The sequence below is a fragment of the Urocampus carinirostris genome, chromosome 8 (genome assembly GCF_059441175.1).
Source record: "Urocampus carinirostris isolate Australia breed hairy pipefish chromosome 8, RoL_Ucar_1.0, whole genome shotgun sequence".
In the NCBI taxonomy this organism is placed as follows: domain Eukaryota; kingdom Metazoa; phylum Chordata; class Actinopteri; order Syngnathiformes; family Syngnathidae; genus Urocampus; species Urocampus carinirostris.
In genome coordinates this window covers 39,219,949-39,229,808 of record NC_142356.1, presented here as the reverse complement: position 1 = coordinate 39,229,808, position 9,860 = coordinate 39,219,949, and the positions used below count along the sequence as shown (strand labels likewise).

The 9,860-nt window shown below is 39.6% G+C and overlaps 1 pseudogene across 1 annotated transcript; it reads left to right on the top strand.

Annotated features, from left to right (window-relative positions):
- Positions 1-5,278: 5,278 nt before the first annotated feature.
- LOC148361857 (uncharacterized) lies at positions 5,279-9,065 on the top strand (annotated as a pseudogene). Its single transcript, XR_015851159.1, has 6 exons — positions 5,279-5,464; positions 5,533-5,675; positions 5,743-5,804; positions 5,878-5,991; positions 7,759-7,857; positions 8,596-9,065. The product of XR_015851159.1 is annotated as an uncharacterized LOC148361857 (transcript).
- Positions 9,066-9,860: the final 795 nt, after the last annotated feature.

Here is a 9,860-nt window from a genome sequence, read left to right as displayed (position 1 = left end):
CATCATAGCTGTCATTCATTATTTACTGTCTTACTGCTGTAGCAAAATAAATGTACCCATTGTGGGACGAATAAAGGATTATCTTATCTTATCTTATTGTCCGCATGGGTAAGCCACGAATATTTATATCTTGTTTCTCCTGATTTTGCAACTTTAAGCCCACAAAAACATCCTGTTGTCTTTTACGTGTTCACATCAGCACATCCTATTGCCGCCATCCAATAAAAGGGATCCAACCATATTGTTGCATGTTCTGACCACCAACTGCTTCGACTGCATCAACCGGGTGTCCAATTACACCATGGGGAGTAGTACCTACCTGGTCTCGCAGCTTCTATGTAAGTCCTCTGCCAGATAAAGTTCATTGTCCTTGAGGCTACGGTCAAAATCCATCTGAGGGAATATGAGTTCTCCAACCTTTTTCAAGCCGAGAGCTAATTTTTGCTACTAGTTAGCCGAAAGGACAACCAGTTCGGCATACATTTAGAAAATAACACCTGATCATGTTAGATTATTGGCGGTACTACAGTCCAAGGGCCATATGTGGCCCACCAGGCTTTTTTATACGATCAGCGGGAAAAAAAATGGTAACTATGTCATGATAATAAATATATATATATATATATATATATATATATATATATATATATATATATATATATATATATATATATATATATATATATATATATATATATATATATATATATATATATATAGTAAATGTATTGTAAAGTTTTTGTCACCATTGTTGCTTTGTGTGTCTTCTACACAATGAATACAACAGAAATACTGTACAGTACTAAAAAATGTTAAATTTTCTGCTTAAAAAAAGGGACCTAATATTTTATTTTGCTTTAATTCTGAAAAAAAATCCTTAATAAGTATTAAAAAGAAACTACTACGGTTATACTATAATACAACATTTCTACTACAGAAATTCTAATACAGAAATAGAAAAATACTAAAGAAACACTAGAAAAACACTAAAGAGTACAATAGCCGTAATACTACAAAATACTCGAGAGATACTACTACAAAAAAATAGAAGATACTATTGTCGTGATTACCTAAGTGGAGCCACCTGGGGTAATCATCTGGTGCGCTTCCTGATTGGATGGTGTTTCCCACTTAAGCTGTCAGCGTCCAGAGATGGACGTTCGAGTGTACTCCTCGTAACTCGGAGTGTGACTCCAACATACAAGGTACCCACGATTTCTCTTGCCTGATTCATGCCTGCCTCTCGTTGCCTGACCTATTTCTGTTACAAGTTTTACGATCTACTCTCCCGCCCCGGCCACCGACTTACCCGCTACGTTGCACCTTTCGCTTTTCATCACGGAGCTGCCGTTCCGCCCGAAGAGGCTCTCGACCAGCAAGAGCCGACGTCCCAAGCCTGTGCCAACGATCCTTGTCAATAAAAACTCTGAAACTGACGCAATTGGATCCGAGTGTCCGTTCTGGTTCATGACAACTATAGTGATACTACATACCTAAATGTCAATGTAAGTGCTTAAAAAGGGGACCAAAGATACCATTTTGCTTTAACTTTGAGCGTTTCAAAACCAATTGAATGAAACGAATCTATTTCAAAACAAATATAAATAGAAGTGTAACATGCGTGTATATTTATTCATAAATGCAAATGAGAAAAATTGTATAGGTTTCCAGCCCTGGGCCCCTGGCCATATTTTTTAAACCAATGTGGCCCCTTACTCCAAAAGTTTTCCCACCCTTAGGAAGTAAGGTTAGATAGTCTTGATCAACCATTAAAAACCTTTTTTTTACGAGAAAATCACAATGACCGAGTGCTGGTGAGCTATTTTCCAAACAGGTCCGCGGCACCTTAGCTTTCTTCTGGGGGCACTCTGGTGCCCACAGGCACCACGTTGGAGACCCCTGAGTTAAGGAGATTCAGTGTTGGGCGCGTTACTGAAAAAAGTAATCAGATGAAATTCCTAGTTAGTTCATTTAAAAAGTATTTAGGATACTCCCCAGTTTACTGATACCAATAAGTAGCATGTTACTCTGAAGGTAATCTGGTTACAAATTATGGTTAACAGTCGCATTGAAGCCAGCTCCCTTAAACAGTTTTAAAATAAATACATCAAAAAATAAATAAAAGAATTGTGTACACCAACATGTGGAAGCAGGGAATCCGGTAAGCCAGGAACCAGAAGCGGCCTTGGGGCCTTCTGCTCGCAGCTGAGACAGCAACCAAGGAACCAGGAACGGCCAAGAAGCTTTCTTCTCACCACCGAGACAGAGATGTGGAAGCTTCCCCATGGTCCTTAAGCGTACAGATCATTGTCATTTCTGTGCTCTTCCATCTTTTCTGTTTTGGATATTGTCAGGTTTGATTTTGATTGGACATGCTATTTATTTTTAAACCCCTTTGTTCCTGGTTTTGATATTAAATACCATGCTTATTTTGAGCAACCCTGTCTCAGTTCCTGCTCCACTTCACTTGGGTCCACCTGAAAAATAACTTTGCCGAGACACTCCATGTCCATTTAGTCCCAAACAACTTGAAAATCTCCTTTTTTCCATTTCTCTGTACTGTTCAAGTGGTTTTTCTTCAGAAATAAAAACTGAAAAAGTCGTTACATGTTACGGTAAATTCTGTGCTTACGTATGCCTCATTGATTTCCTGTTGGTTTGTTGTTCCTGTATAAGCCATGCCACCTTCACCACGGGCTGCCTACCTTAGCTATGTTTAACTAATTTGTGCATATAATTTGACCTCCTAAACTCAGTTTTTTATTTTATAGTTGTAAATTTGGTTTGAATGTGAGAATATTTGACTTTTTGGTGGAGGATTGTTATGTTCATATGTTACTGTTTTTTATTTGTGAAAATAAAAAAAAGAAACCATTTTATTAAGTTCTCAACCAAACTAGGTCCTTTTTTCTATATTATTTATTTTTCCCTTTTTTCTGTCTGTGTCTGTCTGTGTCTGACTGTGTCTGTCTGTGTCTGTCTGTGTCTGTCTGTGTCTGTCTGTGTCTGTCTGTGTCTGTCCGTGTTCTTTCTTTCTTTCTTTCTTTCTTTCTTGTTTGTAATCTTCCTTGTGACGTTTAGCACTTGTTTTGGGTGAACTACACTATACAGTGACATTTAGTGGTGAAATATTCCATAGAGTCCCATTAACTCATTTTTATACGTTTCTTACTTATTTAATCTTTCTGGGTCTTTTGTGTCTCAAAATGGCACCAAATGGCAAGCTTTGACGAATGCTATGCTGTCTTCCCGGGAAATCATTTAAATTAAGACTTCGGATTAAAATAGCTTCTATCGTTGAATCCAGATACTATCTGTGAGACTTGCTAGTGAAGAGGAATGCCTTTTCTATCTGCACAAGTTTGTTCGGGTTGTAAGACGGGTAAAATAAGCTAATATTCAAAATATATTGGGAACAAACGAGCAAAAGAGCAAAGCTTTTTGATACACAATTGTGCAGGAAAAATGACTAATGATCACTTTTATACTAGGAGGGTGGGCTATGATAAAAATAAAACTGGAGGTAGTGGAAAATCTTTACTTCGAACCAGCCCTTTCTTTAAAGTACAAAGTACTGATAAAACTCAAGACCATCTTCTAACTAAAATACTACTTGAAACAACTGAATGAATGGATTTATCAGAAAGTCAATAATTACACTCAAGAGAATAAATCATCATGAAGTGCATTCAATACAATTAATTTATATTATACATAACTGAAAAAAAATCAAATGTTTTATTTATATATTAAAAAACTAATCCCCTCATTTGTTTGTTGTTACTGTATCTTGGATTAATGTTACGTACTTTTCATATTTCTAGATGTGTGTCTTGACAAATCGGCTCCAAAAGACACCAAGACCAGACACTCGATCCTGTGCATGTGAAATTGTGAGACAAAGTACTTTTCTTGCATTGTTAAAGTTCTCACACACGTGAAAGGGAAACATTGATGAAATTTGTGTAACTGTATATTTATAGTGAGAGAGATAAATGAGACTATTTTAAACTATCCATCCATTCATTATCTGTACCGCTTATCCTCAGTAGGGTTGCGGGGGTGCTGCAGCCCATCCCAGCTATCTTCGGGCAGTGGGCAGGGGACACCCTGAACTGGTTGTCAGCCAATTGCAGGGCACACAGAGACGCACAACTCACTCGCTCATTCAAACCTAGGGACAATATGGACCGGCCAATTAACCTAACATGCATGTTTTTGGGATGTGGGAGGAAACCGGAGTGTCCGGAGGAAACCCACGCAAGCACGGGGAGAACATGCAAACTGCACACAGAAAGGTTTGCTCTCATGACCTCAGAACTGTGCCACGGACGAGCCGCCGTGCTGCCCTATTATAAACTAGTCCAGGAAAATATCTTCAGCACCATCTGATGGTTTAATAGGTAACCAACAAATTCAATTCTAAATCAAATAAATCAAAATTAAAGCAATTTCCTCTACACTGCGGTAGCACAAGAGAGTAAAGAAGGAAACATTCCAGAGCAAGTGTTAGTAGCTGTCACGACCAGAACGGAATCAGGACCCAATTGCGTAACGTTTACCACAAGTTTTATTGAAAGAAAGAGGAAGGGCTGCACCCACGATCCGGTGCTCGCTGGACGCGGGAGGCAAGTCGCTCTCGCAATCGGATTGTGATCCGAATACAGAAGTGGAGCGGGTGATGGAGGTGTCAGGGACGGAAAAACAGGTCAATAGCCGGGACAGGAGAGCAGACGTGGTCGGGATAAAAAAATCGGGTCGTAAGCCGGAACGGGAGAGCAGACGTGGTCGGGATAAAAACAGGTCATAGCCGGAGACAAAGGGGGGAGATCAGGAACGGGCAGGTGGAAAACCTGGTGCAAAAAAGGGACAGGCAGCAGTCAGGGTCAAAAAGGCTTGCCTTGTATCAACAGAGGTTCGCAGACGGACTGACAACAGGAGAGTGACAAGACAGGGTTTAAATAGGGACAGGGAGCCAATCAGATAGCCCGCAGCGGGTGGCGCCAAATGAGCGGGCGCAGGTGATTCCAATCAGCAATCATGACAGTAGCATCCTATTTTATCACATTTTATGCATCTCATCATTGTATAAAAACATTTGGTGGGCCGGATTCAGAAGCCTGAGGGGTTGCATTTGGCTCGCAGGCTGTAATTTGCCCACCCCTGCTATAATGACAATCCTAGTGCAGAACGGCCACATGATTGGACCTAGCAACCTTTTTTTTAAGGGGAACTCAAGTTGAAAACACATTGCAAAACTCATGTCAACAAAGGATTCAACTTTGATACAGGATATTATTGAACTGCGAGCAGACGGAGTGATCATTCTAGTTCGAGATCGCCACGAAACGGGACGATGCTCTTCTACATTTTCGCCGTGGCCCTTCTGCCAGGGGCCCTCTCAGCCCCTGCGGCCGACTGTGACGCGCTGACCCGGCAGTTGCCCATCCAAAGTCGCGACCAGGTGAGAAATTCATTCCAAATTCGAATCAGAAAATGTTTTGAAAGTGATTCCGGTGTTGTGTGCCGCAGTTCTTAGGCGTGTGGACATTTGCAGCCGAAAGTAGCAACATGCCAGGAGCCGCCATTTTATCCAAACAGGTGCTGAACATGTGGGCCAAAGTCTTCCCGGCCAATGAGAGCAACGCCTACCATATGTTCCAAGTCCAAAAAATGTACCGTAGTGGAAAATCGGTACCTGATTATGTGTTATAATCAACATTTTCTTTTCCTTTATTTAAGGTATGATGGTTGCTACAGTATCAGTTCTAAGGTGACCATGGCCAACGACACTCTTTACACACGTGAGCTTCCTATTGATGCCGTTTTTGGTAATTTTTTGCAAATACAAACGTGAGCTTTTTGCATTTATGTCAGTGCGTCCTATTACCATCACCGAGACCCTCATGGAGACTGGCTGCTCAGACTGCATCGTTCTCCGGTCCAATTTCACCATTGGAGCAAGCACGTACAGGGCTGCGCAACTTATGAGTAAGACCAATGACATGAAAATCAGTTTATAGAGGGTTCTCCCAAGCTCTTGAAAACTTGAAAAAGTCTTAAATTTGATAACCGCAAACTAAGGCATTGAAAAGGTCTTAATTTTTGTCTGGTTGGTTGGATGGCTGGTTCCCTTAAACACTATGGCCGTAGGTACAATATTCCAGGGGTGTTTTGGGCAAGTGGTTGTGCCCATCATTCTCTAGGCCAACATGTTTCCACCCTGTCTCGAACCGGGGACCTTTCGCGTGTTAGGCGAATGTGCTAACCACTGTCTACAAGTCTAAAATTTAACTCTCACATGTCTTAATATTTCCCTGTCTTATCTACGTGATAGAGCTACAAACTGGATATTAAGTAAACTAACAAAACTATGGACCGTTGTTTCGTAAAATTATTTTTAATTTCCTCCGACTTTATATAGCTCTGACCGACAGATGCAATGCGGTTGGAAACCCAGATTTCCGTGTTTTATGCGGTCCCATATTCTCGACGGCGGAGGCTCACGAGTCCCTACGGTCGGAGGGAATATAATGACATAACAATCAGCAGTAAAATATACAAAGTGAGTTTTATAAATTAAATCTAACTCTCACAACCCGAGACGACTGGTCAAGTAGACGTTCAGTACTACAATTATTTTATTCACAACAGAAGTCAAATGGAAAACAATATATCTCTACTCAGACAACTCCTCAAGTAGACATATGCTACTGTACTTCAAGTATTTTCACACAACAAACAGTTCAACAATATACAGTGTGTTTGACAATGCAGTGTAAAACAAATGAATCAACTCTCACAACCTAGAACACTGGTCAAGTAGAAAACGGCAACTGCACTTAAAATATTTTCTTCACAGCAAAAATCAACTATAAAACAATATAAAGAGACTATCCAATCCCTAATGGTGAGTTTATGTGCTTAATAACATACAAACTACATTACCCATAGTGCCACATTGTTACTGAGCATACCCGGTAAGTCCCCGAATGTTTATATTATGTCTCGTCTCAATTTGTTCAAAGTAACGCATCGCTTTTGACCGTCAGTAACGGTAACGGTGGACAAAATAATTAGTTGGATTACCTTGTTACTGAAAAAATCTGCTGTTACTTAACTTTTTTCCCAACACTGCTAATATTGTTTAGTGAGACGTTGGGCAAAACACAAAACAACACGGTCACTGCTTTTGCTGAAATGATTGTGGAAGGGATTAGAAGGTAAATTATCATTACAGCACAGTTAATAATAAAGGACTGATCATCCTGTTATGGTGGATTAGACAACAGAAGCCTGTATCGCAGTGCAGATCACACTATTTGTGCGTTAAGTCACAAAGACAGGCGTCGAGGAGCGCTTAGACAGAGTTGAAAGAGAAAGCCAGCTGATGATATTAACGATTTGATCATACGATTTTTGGTGGAAAAGGAACGTCTGGGTAAAGTTGTGGCACAGTGTTATAATGGTTCAGCTGTCATTTCTTCTGTATTAAATGGGGTGCAGGTTAGAGTAAAGGAGAGCGTACTGTTGGCTTTTCGAGTTTTGCTTTTCACTTCACACATTTAATGGAATTTGATACTCAACAATTTTCAAGTCAACAACACAGAATCCATGAAAAAAGGTGTCGTTCACAAGCAAGGCATCCCTAATTCCGACTGGATTGAAGGACCAAGTGTGAAATTCACAGCACGCCACTGTATTTGACTCGTTTGTAAGAAAAATGCAGAAAATCCTCAATATGCTTTTCTTTTCTAGCCAGGAGAGCCAAAGTGACGACTGTTGAACTGGACGAATTCAAGAGGCAGGTGGCGTGTCTGAACTTACCCTCGCCCATCATTTATAACTCAAACAAAGGTGAGATGTCTGCTGTTGGTTGACCTTTTCATTTATATAAAAAAATTCCGAAGATCACGAGAGGATATAACGGGCTGCCATATTGGAGTGAGTACAAGTTAAAATGGAAGAAAATGCAGATAAATAAAGTAATAAAAATGTAAAAATACAAAAAAATTACTTGATATACCTTCGACCCTAAAAATGCCTCGAAGCATATAAAGAGTCTTTTGGTGGCTGAGTGAGAGAAGCAAAATCGACAGAGATCAACAATCATCATTTAGTTCTAGTTTAGCAGTAGTTTTAGTTAGTAAGTTAGTTTATGGTGTCTCTATATTCACTTGTAGATAGAATGCTGGGATCCAATTACAACGCTTCCTTTTTCATTAAATTATGGTCTATGTTGTTTATTAACCCCAACTATTCTATGTTTCTAGTTTTCCAAACACTGTCTGAACCATTAAACTACACAAAATGATTTGTGTTCTTCCATTGTCTGTTGTAAATCCAATATTTCGGCCACCTTTTTCTTTTAATGGTACTGAAGGAAATGCAAAATTGTTTTTGAGAGTCTTTAAAGAGTGCTTGAGTTTGGCCATGAAAAGGGTGTGCTATTGCTGAGTGTAATATATTGTTTTCCAATGTGATTTTTACTTGTTTTTCTTACAGAATAAGAAAAATAATGTAAAATAGTGTCAAATTCTATCAAACTCTTTGAGAAACACTGTCTTTAGCTGAAGGCATCTGTCCACCCTCCAGGTTTTTGTCCGAACGATTCGTCTACAAATGGAGACACCATTGATCTAACTGCTGTTTTAGGACACACGGCTTGAATGCTATGCTATGAATGCTTTGGACAAACTGATGAATTCACAAGATGGGATCAAGCAAATTGTGGATTTGATTGGAAGTGAACAATGAAGAGGAAATAATCAGTGAGGATGGCAACATGACGAAACCACGCCGACCCACTCGGAAGTTTATTGACAAAATTATGTTTTCTAAAATGATTTTGACAACAGAATTACCCCATGTTTCTATGTTAATATTGTCATTCATTTGTTCACTTTTGTTTCATGCCCCTTTACTTTTATTGATATGTATACAGTACAATCAGATACAAGAATGATGTAAACAGTATCAAGTGGGAAAAATGTCAACATGTCGTAATATCTGATTTTGTTCACTAAAGCATTAAAAAAATAAAAGCAAAAGACTTTTTCACTGTATCTTAACGTGAGTGTCCCCTCTGGCTTGGAGCGTAACTGCAGCTTGGGTTTCAAGTTAATCCAGCCATCCATTACATCTATTATCTGCACCGCTTATCCTCAGTAGGGTAGTAGGGGTGCTGGACCTCATGCCAGTCATTTTCAGGCAGTGGGCAGGGAACACCCTTAATTGGGTGCCAGACAGTCACAGGACACACACAGAGATAGACAACTCACTCGCTCATTCACACCTTGAGACAATTTGAACCGGCCAATTAACCGAACATGCATGTTTTTGGTAATGCGGGAGGAGACCCACGCAGGCACAGGGAGAACATGCAAACTCTAGTAGCTGGACTTGAACCCTGAACCTCTGCACCATGGTTATGCGCACTAAACACCCTTCCGCCGTGCTGTCTGCTTTCAAGGTTATACTATGGTAATCTATGGCCCGTAGGCTACATGCAAAATTTGTCGAAATACAATGTCAATATATATAAAATAGTAGATAAAGTACAACTGATAAAATAAATGAAGTTTTTTGGGAGCCAGCTTTGTCCCCTTTGTCACTTTGTGTGTCTACTGCAAACCTAAACATCAAGTGCATAAAAACAGGGACCTAAAACGTATATTATTTTGCATTTATTCTAAAAAGAATAAAGTACTGTAGAAATAGGACAAAAATACTACTACAGTAATGCTATAATACCAAAATACTACTAGCGAAATATTACACCAGAAATACTACACAAATACAGTTACTGCAATATTACACAAATACTAAAGTAATACGGCAAAAACACCACTGTGGAAATA